We start from the raw sequence: 15,376 nt of genomic DNA on the forward strand, positions 1-15,376 counted from the left end.
ACTGTATGTGTGTATGTGCGTAGCATCAGTATGCATGTGTGTGTCTGTGTGTGTGTGTGTGTGTGTGTGTGTGTGTGTGTGTGTGTGTGTGTGTGTGTGTGTGTGTGTGTGTGTGTGTGTGTGTGTGTGTGTGTGTGTGTGTGTGTGTGTGTGTGTGTGTGTGTGTGTGTGTGTGTGTGAAATCAAAATGTTATTCGTCACATGCTTCGTAAACAACAAGTTAGTGCAAAAAGGGTCAATGCAGATAGCCTGCAAAATGTAGATGAAAACTATTTGGTAAATAGTATAGTTTACAGCTTAACTCATAGAGGTCCTGGATAGCCGGGAGCTCGGCCCCAGTGATGTACAGGGCTGTACTCACCACCCATTGTTGAGTCGAGGGCCTTGCAGTTGCCATACCAAGCGGGGATGCAGACAGTCAAGATGCTCTCAATGGTGCAGCAATGGTGTAGAATTTTCCGGATCCGAGTGCCCATGCCAAAGCTTTTCAGCCTCCTGAGGGGGAAGAAGCGCTGTTGTGCCCTCTCAACTGTGTGAGTGTGTGTGGACCATTGGGGCGGCAGCGTAGCCTAGTGGTTAGAGCTTTGAACAGTAACCAAAAGGTTGAACGATCGAATCCCCGAGCTGACAAGGTACAAATCTGTCGTTCTGCCCCTGAACAGGCAGTTAATCCCTTGTTCCTAGGCCGTCATTGAAAATAAGAATGTATTTTTAACTGACTTGCCTAGTTAAATAAAGGCTAAAAATTTTTTTACATGTTAATTCCTTAGTGATGTGGACACAGAAGAACTTGAAGCTCTCAACCTGTTCCACTGCAGCCCCATTGATGTGGATGGGGATGTGCTTGTCCCTCCGTTTCCTGTAATCCACGATCAGCTTATTTGTCTTGCTGACGTTGAAGGAGAGGTTCTTGTCCTGGCACCACACTGTCAGGTCTCTGACCTCCTACCTATAGGCTGTCTCATCGTCATCAGCTATCAGTCCTACCACTTTCGTGTCGTCATCAAACATGATGATGGTGTTGGAGTCTTGCGCAATCGTGGGTGAACAGGGAGTACAGAAGGGGACTAAGCACACACCCCTGAGGGGCCCCCGTGTAGAGGGTCAGTGTTGCGGATGTGTTGTTGCTTATCCTCACCGCCAGGAGGCAGCCCGTCAGGAAGTCCAGGATCCAGTTGCAGAGGGAGGTGTTCAGTTCCAGGGTCCTGAGCTTGGTGATGAGCTTTGAGGGGATTATGGTGTTGAATGCTGATCTGTAGTCAATGAACACCATTCTTACATAGAGATTCCTTTTGTCCAGGTGGGTGAGGGCAGTGTGGAGCGCAATAGCGATTGTGTCATCTGTGGATCTGTTGGGGCGGTATGAGAATTGGAGTGGGTCCAGGGTGTCTGGGATGATGGTGTTGATGTGAGCCATGACCAGCCTTTCAAAGCATTTAATGGCTATATATGTGAGTGCTACGGGGCAAGTTGGTATTACAGACCGGGTCAGGGAAAATATCAGTGAAGTAATCCTAGAACTCCTTTCTCTATGATTAGGGTCTCCTCAGAGAACACCGGTCACTTTTAATTAAAGCTTCCACTGCTGGCCAAGCATCACATTTACATCCAGGACTGAGCACAGAGAAATATCACCGCAGGGTCAAGCACCGGTCGTGTATTACTGAGGGTGTGTGAATCTAATCCTGAGATATGATAGGCTGAACCGTCCTAGAGGCACATAGTGAGATCACCAGCGATGCATATGAGTTAGTCACCGGATGAACTAACTGCTACACGGTGCTGGGAAATAAGAGTGCATATCAATGCAACAGTGTAGAAATATATGACAAAATTCTATTTCAGCAGAGAGGAAGGTGTGTGGCTTTCAAGCCCCAGGATATTTCCTATGCATCACATTCAGTATGGAAACATCCAGAACATATATTTCACAATATCCCCTAAAGCAGTTAACTGACCGCAAGAGACTAGTGAGAAGAAAACAAACTGCTACCAAAAGACAGTTCCTACAGTCTCCACTTTCTTCCTCAACGGGTTTCACGTATGACATCACTTGATTGACTTCCTGTCCCTCCCTCTCCCTCTCCATCTCACCCCCCCCTCTCATCCACACGCCCCTCTTCAATGGGGAAAGATGGAGAGGCAGTGGTGGCGGGGTGTTTCTGTGTCTGCCTGGGCCATACCATTACCTCATGGGGCTCTGGTTTAAAAACGACACTCACATTCTTACATCGTCCCTCTAAGGCTGTAGTTGGAGTGACAATGTCATGTTTAACTTTGTCTCGCTCTGATTGGGTGTAATGTGAATTACCTCATGGTATTCTAGGAGGCCCCAGTGGTCTGACTGTCTGTCACACCCTGCCCTGCTCTGAGTGACTCACAGTAGGAGAGGAGAGAGTAAGAGTAGGGGCCAAACACAGATGGCCCACTGCAGGGCAGGGCTGGCCCAAATGGCCCCACCATGAAAGCTAGCAGCGTCCCTGGTGTGGAACAGAACCGCGCCACTTTGTCATGTTAATGGAGGGGGGACAGCTGCCGGGTGGTGGGGGGCGGAGGTGGGGTATGGGACCAGACAGGAGGGGGACACAAAGGAGGCTGAGTGAGCCCCATACAATCACCCCCACGTGCCAAAAAATACCATAAAGCCAGGTCCCTCTTCGTCTGTGACCCTTGACCCCAAGTGAACCCACAAATGCGATGCGAGGCAGCCAGGAATGCTTTCACCCTGGACGGGTGGGCAGTCTGTTGTAGTGACCGACTGGGAGATCAGACAGTGGAGTTGGAGAGAGTGGAGTCAGGCTAGCTCTGAGAGATCGATAAGCTTTTAAGTCAGCATGTCTCTGTGACTCTGTCTCCCTCCACTGTCTGTCTACAGGCGGGCGCTCTCACTGGAAGCCGAGAGAAAAGCTTGCAGAATTTTCTAGGGCAACGAGAACAGCGGGGCTCCCGGCAGCAGCAGCCTAAAAACAGGCAGCCAGTCACATCCCCTAGCCAATCCTACATTTAACGGAGAGTGTTCGTTCAGAAAAGCACCACTGGGCACACACTGGTTGAATCCACATTTCTATTAAATTACATTGAACCAACGTGGAATAGACGTTGAAGTGACGTCTGTGCCCAGCGGGGCCAGACTCGTCAACGAACATCTGGTGCCACGCAAAAATAGGGCGACTTAAAAAAAGCCCAGTGAAAGTGTTTCATTCAGAACTGTCACTGCACCCTATAAGAGGAGAGGAAATTGTCTTCAACAACATCGATTGCAGTTTGGTAGGTGGTGTTTTAGACTCGAGCCTTGTTCCCTGAATGACCTTGACGGGCTACAAAAACAGTATTGATCCCAAACGAATGGCCTGATTTGTGCAGATAAACAGAGATTCAAACATTTAGTGGGCTACAACAGGGCTGCCATGTGTCAATGTCAAGGAACACTTGTAACAGGGCAGAGGAGCATGTGCCAGTCAAAGTACTTATCCAGTGAGAGAAAGAGAGAGATCAGACCAGTTGTTTAGTCTCGTTGCTGTGAAACAAAGCGTCAGAGTGGAGAGTGGCCCAGGATCAACAAAAGACACTTTCAGCTCTTCAGGCAGAGAGGAGAAGAGAGGAGATGAGAGAGGAGGAGAGGAAGTGAGCGGAGAGAACGTCGACCTTCTCTTCCTTGCAGAATGGCCAAGGCAGAGAGGAATAACTCAGAGCCCAGGACACTTACAACACCATGTCTGTCCACTCCCAAAACCCAGTGAGAAGACAGGCTAACCACAACAATGAAAATACAAGCGTGCCAGGACAAAAGCAGGGATTTTGGGGCAGAGAGGGAGGGAGGGATCACGGGAGGAGTGTAGGTCCACAGTGTGGGCAAAGCATAGATTAGAAGCACGAATAACAGATGGCCGCCGCTTCTACCCTTTTCACTGTAGCACCGCAAATAATTAACCGAAGTGTCCCCCTTTTCTCTTTTGTCAGCACGCGTCTATCAAATGAGAGCGTGTGTCCGACGCAATGGCTGCCACACAAAGGCCCGCCCACCCCCCACAGTCAGCGTGAATAGAGAGGCACTTGCAACTTGTCAGGGATTGGAACAATGGGATAGGGGAGGGAGGGTGTGGCATCAGGCCAGCACACAGCAGCCCACCCTCAAGGCCTCACAGCCAGCCATTGGATTGTAACTACAGCTCCAGGCTTCTACCAGTCCTGGAGGCCTCAGAGGCACACAGCCAATACTAAGCCACAGCCTTTGGTGTGACTGATCAAACATTTGTCTCAAGGGGGATTGCATAGGTGTGTATTTGTATTTATTATGGATCCCCATTAGCTGCTGCCGAGGCATGAATGCAGTTTATACCATTTTCAAAACATTACAATACACTTACAGATTTCACAACATATTGTGTGCCCTCAGACCCCTACTCCAACACTACCACATATCTACAGTGCAAAATCCATGTGTACGTGTGTGTATAGTGCGTATGTTATTGTCTCTCTCTCTGTGTGTGTGTGTGTGTGTGTGTGCGTATGTTATTGTCTCTCTCTCTGTGTGTGTGTGTGTGTGTGTGTGTGTGTGTGTGTGTGTGTGTGTGTGTGTGTGTGTGTGTGTGTGTGTGTGTGCGTATGTTATTGTCTCTCTGTGTGTGTGTGTGTGTGTGTGTGTGTGTGTGCGCCTATGTTTGTGTTGCTTCACAGTCCCCACTGTTTCATAAGGTGTTTTTTTTATTTTATCTGTCACTCAGGGATAATGAGTATGTGCATAAGTGTGTGTGCGTGTGCACGCGTAAGTGTGTGTGTGTGCGTAACTATGTGTGTGTGTGCGCAAGTGTGTGTGTGTAGTCAGGTTTGTTCAGTCGGAGGAGAAGGAAAGTAAAAACCCTGGAACAGCTGGGTGGGGTCTGGGGGGAACACAATGAAGAGAGAGAAAGGGGGAGGAAGTGAAGAGGGGAGGGAAAGAGATGCAGATTCAGGCAGCCAGCTAGGCCACCTCTCCAAACGCTTGACAGGGGTCTTTTGTGACAGCAGCTGGTTTTGGAGGGGGTCAGACCAGCTGTGTTTTCATTGACCCTCCCTCTCCCTCCCCTCCCCCTCCACTGCTCCCCAACCAAACACAGCCAGCTGTAGGCTGGGGAGAGGGGCGAACAGGGATTTAAGGAGAGGAGTTTTCCTCAAACCCACGGCATGTGGTCATCTATCCCCGGTCCTTAACACTGAGCCTCATGCCGTCTCCCTTGACAACCCACCTGGCTTACTCCAGGACTAGCACGTGGCTTAGAGGGAGCACTAGAGAATGATGCTGAGGATGAAGACGAGGATGACAGGCCATAGGAAGCAGAAAAGCCAACCAACCATCTGTCGGAGAGCGTGTCTGTCATGTCATGTAATTTCCCCCTATACTGACAACATTTTTGCAGCAATTTCCACCACGTCCCATTAGACGAACATCAACTGAACCAGCCACAGCCAGAGTTTCCCCCAGAAATCTCTTCTAGAATGGACTAACTGGAAAGCACCTGGACACCAGCTCCTCCTCTTCCTAGTGAGGCCCAGAGGACTATATGAGGCCCTACAGGCTCCAGAAACACCACGGACAGCAGAAACAGACAACAACACAGCAGAGAATCTGTTTCATAGTCCTACTCTGTACTAATCATAATCATACCTGTCTCTCAGTCCACATCCACTTCAGCTTGAAAACGTGTAGTTATGGAGGAAAAACGAGTGTCTATCTGACTATTCTCACATGATTCTCGTAACAGGGAGCAGAAACACAGAAAGGCAGAGAGCGAGAGAGAGCGAGGGAGGGAGGGAGGGAGGGAGGGAGTGGGAGGGAGGGAGAGGGAGGGAGAGGGAGGGAGGAGGAGACAAGTGGGCCAAAGACCTAATTTTGCTGCCAGAGAATAAGCAGGGACGGGGTATGGATAGGGGAGTTGTTACGCAAGGCCTTGGCCCAGTCTCTCAGAGGACGAGTACAATGGTGAATGGGTGCTTAGAGAGACTGCACTGTCTGCAGAGGGATAGAAAGGAGCAACTTACTGTAAGTGTTCAGGGAATGCAAGTAGGGCTGGGTCAGTGAAGTCAGTGTTAGCAAGTAGCATTAGCATGGCTTTGGTTCAGTATTTATTTGTATTTATCCTTTATTTAACTAGGCAAGTCAGTTAAGAACAAATTCTTATTTACAATGACGACCTACACCGGTCAAACTGGGCCAATTGTGCGCCGCCCTATGGGACTCCCAATCACGGCCGGATGTGATACAGCCTGGATTCAAACCAGGGACTGTAGTGACGCCTCTTGCACTGAGATGCAGTGCCTTAGACCGCTGCGGCAGTATTTGAACATCCTTATAACACTAGAATAGAAATATAATTAAATATCTTGATAATGTGTAACATTCTGGGGGTGGGAGAAGTCTGATTTAGTGTTGAGCAGTCAGGCATTTAGGCCCATGTTTGGGTATAGTGTAATGCTACCTGAACATACTTGAATAATTGTAGAATAATAGTGAAGACATCAAAACTATGAAATAACACATATGGTGGTGTATGCCAACTCTACCCCCCACTCTATCCATCTACTTCCTCTGAAATGAATAGAGATTTCTATAATAAAGTTACTCATAAATACCATCATAGCTAAATATCTTTCTACGAGCAGCCCTGTATGCCTCCTACTCCCGTTAATCTAAGCTTGGTCGGCTTTCCATGCAACGGCCTGGAGAGTCTTCCAGGAAAGACTGTAGTTTACTGCCAGGCATGCACTCTCCTCTTCACTCTCCTCTTGGATCGGATCGATGTGAGGGAGGGAGGCCATGGCCATCTCCTCTCCCTGGGGGCAGCATGGCTGAATATTAGATAGACAGATTGCATTAGATAAGGGCCCGGGACCCAGATAGAAGCAGGGCCAGGCAGAGTAGCATGACTCAGGGAAGATCACACACCACCATGGAGAGAGAGGAGTGGAGGACGCTCGAACACAACGACAGACACACCTACCCAGTACAGACACAACAGGCGTGTCTGGTCCAACTCCTAGCTGCATGTTAAATTGAGACTGCCCAGAGAAAGAGACAGAGATGGTGACAAAACAGTACGTCGATCAGATCACACATTCCTGTACTTTAAAAAAAATGCACAATGCTTCTGAGAGAGATCGTATTGAGGAATGGGAAAACAACCGACATTGCATACACTCCACGTTCCATTTCCACATGACGGAATGGAAGAGAGTGGCTCTTAAGTGCCTCATAGTATGGCAGCGATGGTGTTATTTTATTAGTGAATAACATTATCAGGCCCACACAGCAAAATGAATCACTCAGCGATGGAAATGAGGTCTCCTACAGAGCCAGAGAGTCATAGTGTATTACTTTAATTTCACCAGTTCAAGGAGGGGCCTCGGGCTCCACTTTACTACTTATATATTTGGAAATGTGAGACTCCCCCCTGGATTGGGATTCCCAAAAAGCAGCAGCTCGTAGTAAATGAAAAAAAAAACGAAAACAAAAAAGATCAGTGACCATATTCATAAAGCAAAAAGCTCAGAGTACGACTGCTGATCTAGGATCAGGTCCCCCCCTGTCCATATAGCCTAATCATATTCAAAACTGATCCTAGATCAGCACTCCTACTCCGTAGCGCTCTATGAATATGGGATACAGGGTGTCTAGCCTACTGGCTACAGCCTTGGGATCTGAGCTGTTCTGTTCTGAGCTGTTCTTCCTCTCTGGCCGATGAAATGTGTGTAGTTATATACCGCGAAGATCACATTGTGACTTAAACACCTTGTTATTCATGTAGCTGCATTGTAAATGGGAAGCCAGACGGGAGGAGTACACAAGATCTGTCTGAGGGAGGAGAACACTCTGCTGCCATGAATCACAAGCAGGGATTTTCCTCCGAATCAGTTGGATTCATCAGCTGAACTGGAACAGCAACAATCTCCTGCCAATACTAACCACAGAGGAGTTCAGTAAGGGCAGACACACACAAACGCACACGCACACACACACACACACATATACACAGTGTAGTAGTGGGCTAAAAAAACAACGAGGAGACATGATAGGCATATCTCCCGACTGCCGGCTACATTCATGCCACCGACACCGTGTGTGTTTGTGCGGGTGCTGCTGCTGCTGCTGCTGCTGGGGGATTGGAACTGTGCTGCGCTGTCTGTCAAACCCTGTTTCTATGGAAATGAACACAGGCAGTGGATAGAAAGAGTACAGCATCTCAAGCATCTCCTCCACCCACCAGATCTCATACAGAGTCATAGAGCGAGACAGAACAGCTAGCCAGCTAACCACACCAAGACGAATGTCCAGTCCAACGACAGCAGCACAGCCACACAGAGACATGGACCAGAGACATGGACCAGAGACATGGACCAGGCAGACCTGAACAGCTTCCTCTGTGACTGTGGAGAGAAGCATTGTGCAAGGCTGTTGTGAGGATGTCAACAGAACCCATTATGAAAGGACCAGTGTGGTTGTGGCGGGGATTGAGGGTTCAAAGACATGCAGTCAGGAGGAGGAGCGGGGGGAGGGAGGGTGCCATATGGGGTTATGATTTTCCTCTGGGTTTCTTGGAATGCCAAGCCGCGAAGCTGGAGCAATAACAAATTCCCCATGTTGAGCAGTCGGAACTGTAACACACAGGCCCCTCCATGTCAACAACAGCACAGGAACCGGAAGCATGAACTGACCGACATACAGTATGCTATTCATATTCACTTAGCTACTTAGCCCCGATTCCAGGCTTCATGCACGAGCCTTGGGACTGGGAGTACAGTAACACGAGACTGCTATTCACTTGGCTTAGCTGGTGGAAGGCATTGTGAGATTGTGTACTACTACTATAGGCTACAAGCAGGTAGAAGGAGATCGTATGGATAGGGAGGGAGAGCAATAGGGGCTGGCTTTATGAGCGAGACTCCTCCTAGAATAACCTACTAGAATGATGGGTAGACATGTAGTATGTAGAGGAGGAATGGGAAGAATGGGAAAATCTCCCACGGCCCATATGCACTATGTATTAGCTACCTGTCTGTCTCTCGGTCTGTCTCTCTCTCTTTCTTCCCACCATCCCACCTCTCTACAAAATCTATCATGTCCTCTCCGGGCATAGCTCAACTCGCGCTCCTTTCCTTTGTCCCTGTAAGCTTTCGTTACTCAGGATGGGTGCTGAAGATATCAGCAGACACAATCTAATGCTCCCCCAGCATTCTATCCCCTATCCCCTCTTCCTCTTCAGTTCCCTCACCATGCCCCCTCCATCTCAGCCTTCTGTATCAGTGCTTCCTCAGCCTATGGGCAGAGAGAGTGCACTGGTCTGGTGTGTGAGCAGAGGTCACTTCTCTGCTGCTGCTGCTACTGTTAATTGATCCCCAGTGATGGATGCAATGCAGCCCTGGAGCCCTGTCTGGCCAGAGCTCTCTCCCTGGCTCTCTCCCTTTCTCTCTCCCTCTCTCTGTGGACTGGCCTACTGACTGAAACCCTGGATGGCCCCAGTGCTCATCATGCAAGCACGACAAACAATGGCAGATCTGTTTGTCTGTAGGGACAGACTCCCTGTCTTGGAACGACCACTTCCAGCCGTTCGATAATGCTACATGCCGAGGGATTAGGTCTATGTGAGTGACAGACAGTCACAGGGCAGGGTCAGCCAGAGGGGGGCATTGTGAGGCAGGCAGGCAGGCAGGCAGGCAGGCTTGTTAGCTGTAGTCAATGTCCTGAAAAGGCCAACTTCTCCATTCAAATCCCTGAGGTTTCTTAGGGATACAGCAGGTCCTCAGTTTAAAGTGCAACGATCTGCAGAATCGGCAGAATAATGTGTTTCTCTGACTCATTTTTGACTAAGTAGTAGGCTATCTTTAATGAGCAACCATGATTGTCCCTGTAAGACACCAATAATGGGACCTGACCATGTATGTCTGTAGGCCTACTGTACATCTTCATACGGTGAATGTACACAGTTCCCAGGCAATATAACCAGGTTTCTTTCTGATTCTGCATCACACAGCAATAACCTTCCACTTCAACTTGGTTCCCATGCAGTTTCCACACCCTCTGTGGAGGACTACATGGTCGGACATCTTAAAAAGGAAACCACCCAGCGGTTTGGGGTCAAGAGTAACACATTCTAGACCCGATAGGAGCAAACAACTAGGATCTGGCCTCTTCTGCAGCTGAAGGATTGGTGTTGATTTTGAAATAAGAGAGATGTAATCTTTCCCTCCCAATCTATCCCTCCTCCTTCCTTCCATCCTTCTCTCCCAACCCCCCTTCTTTCTCCTTCCCAGTGGAACTCTGCGTAACAGCTGGGTGACTCGGCCACAGCTGGGGAGAAGCTGGGGGTTTTCAGACAGGCACACCGGGAGGCAGGGCTGAGAGGGGCAGGGGAGGGCAGAGAGGGGCGGAGAGTACGAGGTGAAGTGGGAGCAAGAGCATGCCGAAGATCTCGTGTCGAACCAGATGCGCCAAATTGGATGTGATACCATCAGCCATGGCTACGGTAAGTAATGGCCATAAAAAGAGAAAGGAGCATGCCTCGTTTGCACATTTACAACCAGAAGTCATCCAGAGCCAGCAGACTCTACCAACAAAAATATTTAAGCAAGCCTAAAATGGATGGAAACCGGATAAGAGATGATGTACAGAGATGATGTGCAGCCAGAGTGCATCTCAGACGTAACTTTGATGTTGTAACCTTTTCTCAGGGCATGAGTCATTGTCTCTGACTTTCTACAAAGCTGGAGGGATCACTCACATCTGCTTTGGATCTCAATTAGCTGTCTCTTCTAAAGCAGTCTCTTCAATTTCTGCTCTCTGCCTGGCTTGAAAGGTAGAAAACATTGCTTCTAAAGCACTGTTTTCAAAGGCATAATACCCAAAGGCATATACTAAACAATATAGAGTTCCTTTCAGACAAGTATCTTCAGTCAAGTATCTTCAGTCAAGTATCTTCAGATGAGGAAAATAAGTTTGACTAGTGTCATCCAAACAACTTTTGAGTAGGTGCTGGTGTCGTGATTTTGGAAAGCTGCCTCAGATCTGTGGCCTACACTGTATTGTTCCAAATGGAGAAAGATTGAAACCTCAATGACTAATCATGTCTTGAGCTTGATTGCTAAGGTTATAGCTAGAGTCGTTTTCTCTGGAATATCAAATGAGGAACTGTGATAATGTCCTCTGGTCCTCCCAGGTGAGGGAGGACATGACGGAGCAGGGGTCAATCTTCAGTTCTGTCTCAGATGTGATTAGAGTGACAGGCCCTGATGGAGAATATCATCTCAAAACATTTTAACCACCAACCATGTTCCAAAATTAGACGCTTGACAGAGCAGAGACATGCTCTGAGACACACACACGGAGATATGCACACCAAGACACCCCCCCCACACACAACCTAGCAGGGACCTACTGTTTCTGTTAACCTCAGAAAAAGTCCTTCCCTGCTGGCCCCCCCCACACACACACAACCTAGCAGGGACCTACTGTTTCTGTTAACCTCAGAAAAAGTCCTTCCCTGCTGGCTGCTACCATCCCTTCCTCTCTGTTCAGAGTTGCTTGCCTGGATGAGTTGGGATAATTCAGCCTGTGAAGCCATCCAATTCAACACCAACCCCATCCAAAAAGCACCCAGCCTCACCGACCATACCCACACCCCCGGTGTCTCCCTTCTCTCCACTCTTGACGGAGCTAGATGAATAGCGTGCTCTGTGTTTGGCAGATTGTGGTTCAGAAAGTCCCGGTAAGCTCCACTTCTCTCCTGTCAGAAGACCGAGAGCTCTACCTCAAACTAAGCCCACCATGCAGCACAGAGTCAGACCTGTTCAACCGTGAACCTGTGTATCACACAAGATCACGACCCCAATCATCTTTTGAGGATTGCACTTGTTTGTCACACCGATTTTTTTATTTCACCGATGGCAAAGCATTCATACACACGCCGACCACGTCCTACTTGGCCTTGCTAAGAAACAGCAATTCACTGTTAACCACAGGGTAGCCTAGAGGGTAGCTTAGTGGTTAGAGCGTTGCACTAGTAACCGGAAGGTTGCAAGTTCAAACCCCCGAGCTGACAAGGTACAAATCTGTCGTTCTTCCCCTGAACAGGAAGTTAACCCACTGTTCCTAGGCCGTCATTGAAAATAAGAATTTGTTCTTAACTGACTTGCCTAGTTAAATAAAGGTAAAACATTTTATTTTAATAATCTGCAGCCAAAATGTCACTGAAGCGGAAGAATCAAATCAAACTTTGTTTGTCACATGCACCGAATACAACAAGTGTAGACCTTACCGTGAAATGCTTACTTACAAGCCCTTAACCAACAGTGCAGTGGAATCACTGATTACCAGGGGAAATCGGCAGACGCAAACAAAATTGTATGATTGCTCTCACGCACCAATCACTTCACTCATACACACACATACTCACAAATGTCTTATATGCCTGTTGGACAGAGTTCATTCGGAAAGTATTCAGACCTCTTGACTTTTTCTACATTTTGTTATGTTACAGCCTTATTCTAAAATGTATAAAATTATATTCCCCCTCAATCTACACACAATAGCCCATGACAAAGCGAAAACAGGTTGACATTTTTGCTAATTTATTACAAATATAAAGTATTCAGACCCTTTGATATGAGACTCGAAATTGAGCTCAGGTGCATCCTGTTCCATTGATCATCCTTGAGATGTTTCTACAACTTGATTGGAGTTCATCTGTGGTAGATTCAATTGATTATACATGATTTGGAAAGGCACACACCTGTCTATATAAGGTCTCACAGTTGACAGTGCATGTCAGAGCAAAAACCAAGCCGTGAGGTCGAAGGAATTGTCCGTAGAGCTCCGAGACAGGTTTGTGTCGAGGCACAGATCTGGGGAAGTGTACCAAAAATGTCTGCAGCATTGAAAGTCCCCAAGAACACAGTGGCCTCCATCATTCTTAAATGGAAGAAGTTTGGAACCACTAAGTCTCTTCCTAGAGCTGGCCGCCTGGCCAAACTGAGAAATTGGGGGAGAAGGGCCTTGCTCAGGGAGGTGACCAAGAACCCGATGGTCACTCGGACAGAGCTCCAGAGTTCCTCTGAGGAGATGGGAGAACCTTCAAGAAGGGCAACCATCTCTGCAGCACTCTACCAATCAGACTTCATGGTAGAGTGGCAATACGGAAGCCACTCCTCGGTAAAAGGCATGATATGACAGCCAGCTTGGGTTTTCCAAAAGAAACAAGATTCTCTGGTCTGATGAAACCAAGATTGAACTATTTGGCCTGAATGCCAAGCGTCACTTCTGGAGGAAACCTGGCACCATCCCTACGGTGAAGCATGGTGGTGGCAGCATTATGCTGTGGGATGTTTTTCAGCGGCAGGGACTGGGAGACTAGTCAAGATCGAGGGAAAGATGAACAGAGCAAGATGCTTGATGAAAGATTGATGAAGAGAAAAAAACTATATAATCCATTTTAGAATAAGATTGTCACGTAACAAAATGTGAAAAAAGTCAAGGGGTCTGAATACTTTCCGAATGCACTGTACGTAGCCATTGAGTGCTCTAATGAAAATGACACAATAGGCTGAATGCAATTAACTAGCAAGAAAACCAATCACTCAACTTAGCATATAGACACAGAAAAGAGAAGAAAGTCCTGATGTACGAATGTCTGTGTACAAAATTGTGGGCCACAGCAGATGACAGAAATACAAATTGAGGAAGACAAGAGAATCTTCTGGCTCAAAGCTATGCACATGTTGATGTAATCATTTCCAATGACCTGAGGATTTTTCTGTCGGGCATAGAGAGAAACAGGAGACAAATAGCTTTTTCCCCCCGTTGGCTAATTCCCATCTCTCTCTTTCTCTCCTCCTTTTCTTCTGTGATTAATTCAGCCACCCAAAATAGATTGCTATAATTAATGCTAGGTTACAAGTAGAGCGTAGTCCCTTTCACACAGACAAACATGAGAATTGACAAGAGGCTGACAAAAATAGCACATCCCAAAGTCACTTCCTTTAGTAACCTATATATCACTGGGCTGGTTTCAGAGACAAAAAAGGCCCCTCCCATGTTCTCGACTGGAAGTTACAAGGCCAAAACCCTAAACAGTATATTCAAACACTGTCGGTCAGAGCGGGGTGGAAGTTCAGCCCGTTGTTCAGCAGTCACACCCTGATTATCACAAAGGGAGCAACGCCCTCCACTGCTGGCTGCCGCTCAGCTCGCCACTGATTGGATTACCTTTGACCCCCTCCCTTTGTGAGCCCAGCTGGTCTGTCCCTCCGTGTGTCCGTCTGGCTAACAAAAGGGTGCCAACTTGAAATGCTGCAATCTAACTAAAAGGAAGGGGAAACAGTTTGGGGAGATGAGAGGTTGCCAGGCAATCAGTTGCTTATTCAACTGTACATACTCCTCACCCAAATCCTCATCCATTTCTTACTGACTGCATTAAAATGGTCTGATACCAGCCAAGACAATAGACCTAAGTTTAAAGTCATTGTACCACAGTGCTGCACCCAGGTTAGACCCAGCGCAGGCCTAGAGATTCCTGCCCATGCAGCTGTCTAGCTATCCAGGCAGGTGGTCCTGGATCCTGGGCTAAGCCACACTGTCCCCATGTTAATACTCGGAATGTGACACCAAGGAGTGGAAACCATAGCACTCAGAGGCCAACAGACTGACAGACCCCCTGACTCGCTGTGCTCAAGAATGTAAGGTATGCAATCAAGACACGTGTAAAGAATGTTCACGCACTGTTGTTTATCGATACATGATATGCATACCTACATGTCAACTCAAGCATTTAAACCGTTTTTTTACATTTTAAATTACAAATACATAGGGTCCTCAAGAGACCATTCCTAGCCTGGCTTTGCACATTTGACAGTGGGAGTTTTTCCACGGGTGGGTGGCATCGATGTAAAACTTGTCTTGAGCTGTCAACACTTTGGCAAGGAGGGGAGGGACCTCTGTCTTTCTCATCCAATGGGGTTTGCGAAGGAGACGAGGAGAGATTAGAGAGGACGCGAGGACAACGCAATTGAGATCTACCCCTGTTCTCTGTCTCGGGGCGGAGAAACAGGCCAATACAGCAGATACGCACCACCTGTCAATGTATTACAGTCATCGATGCCTTTCAGACGGGCTGCTGAGTCACATATTTTGCCTAATGGTGACAACACGGCCCCAATGTCAGGGCGCATAAGTATGGCCATGATGGGATGACAAGAAACTTGATGCATCCTCATCATCATCCCCAGCCTCAACAATCATTGGTTTCTAACAAGAGGATGAGTGTATTGTGTGGGGGACATCTGGGGTCAATGTCTGGACGCTGGTCTGGACAAATATCTCAGCCATCCTACCAGAGTATCAGAAACCGCAAGT

At 47.8% G+C, this 15,376-nt stretch overlaps 1 protein-coding gene across 1 annotated transcript in view; it reads right to left on the bottom strand.

Moving 5' to 3' along the window:
- Positions 1–15,376, bottom strand: part of LOC109905533 (numb-like protein) — a 60,676-nt gene that overhangs the window by 43,542 nt on the left and 1,758 nt on the right. The window lies entirely within an intron of this gene.

Source organism: Oncorhynchus kisutch, linkage group LG15 (genome assembly GCF_002021735.2).
Source record: "Oncorhynchus kisutch isolate 150728-3 linkage group LG15, Okis_V2, whole genome shotgun sequence".
Classification (NCBI taxonomy): Eukaryota; Metazoa; Chordata; class Actinopteri; order Salmoniformes; family Salmonidae; genus Oncorhynchus; species Oncorhynchus kisutch.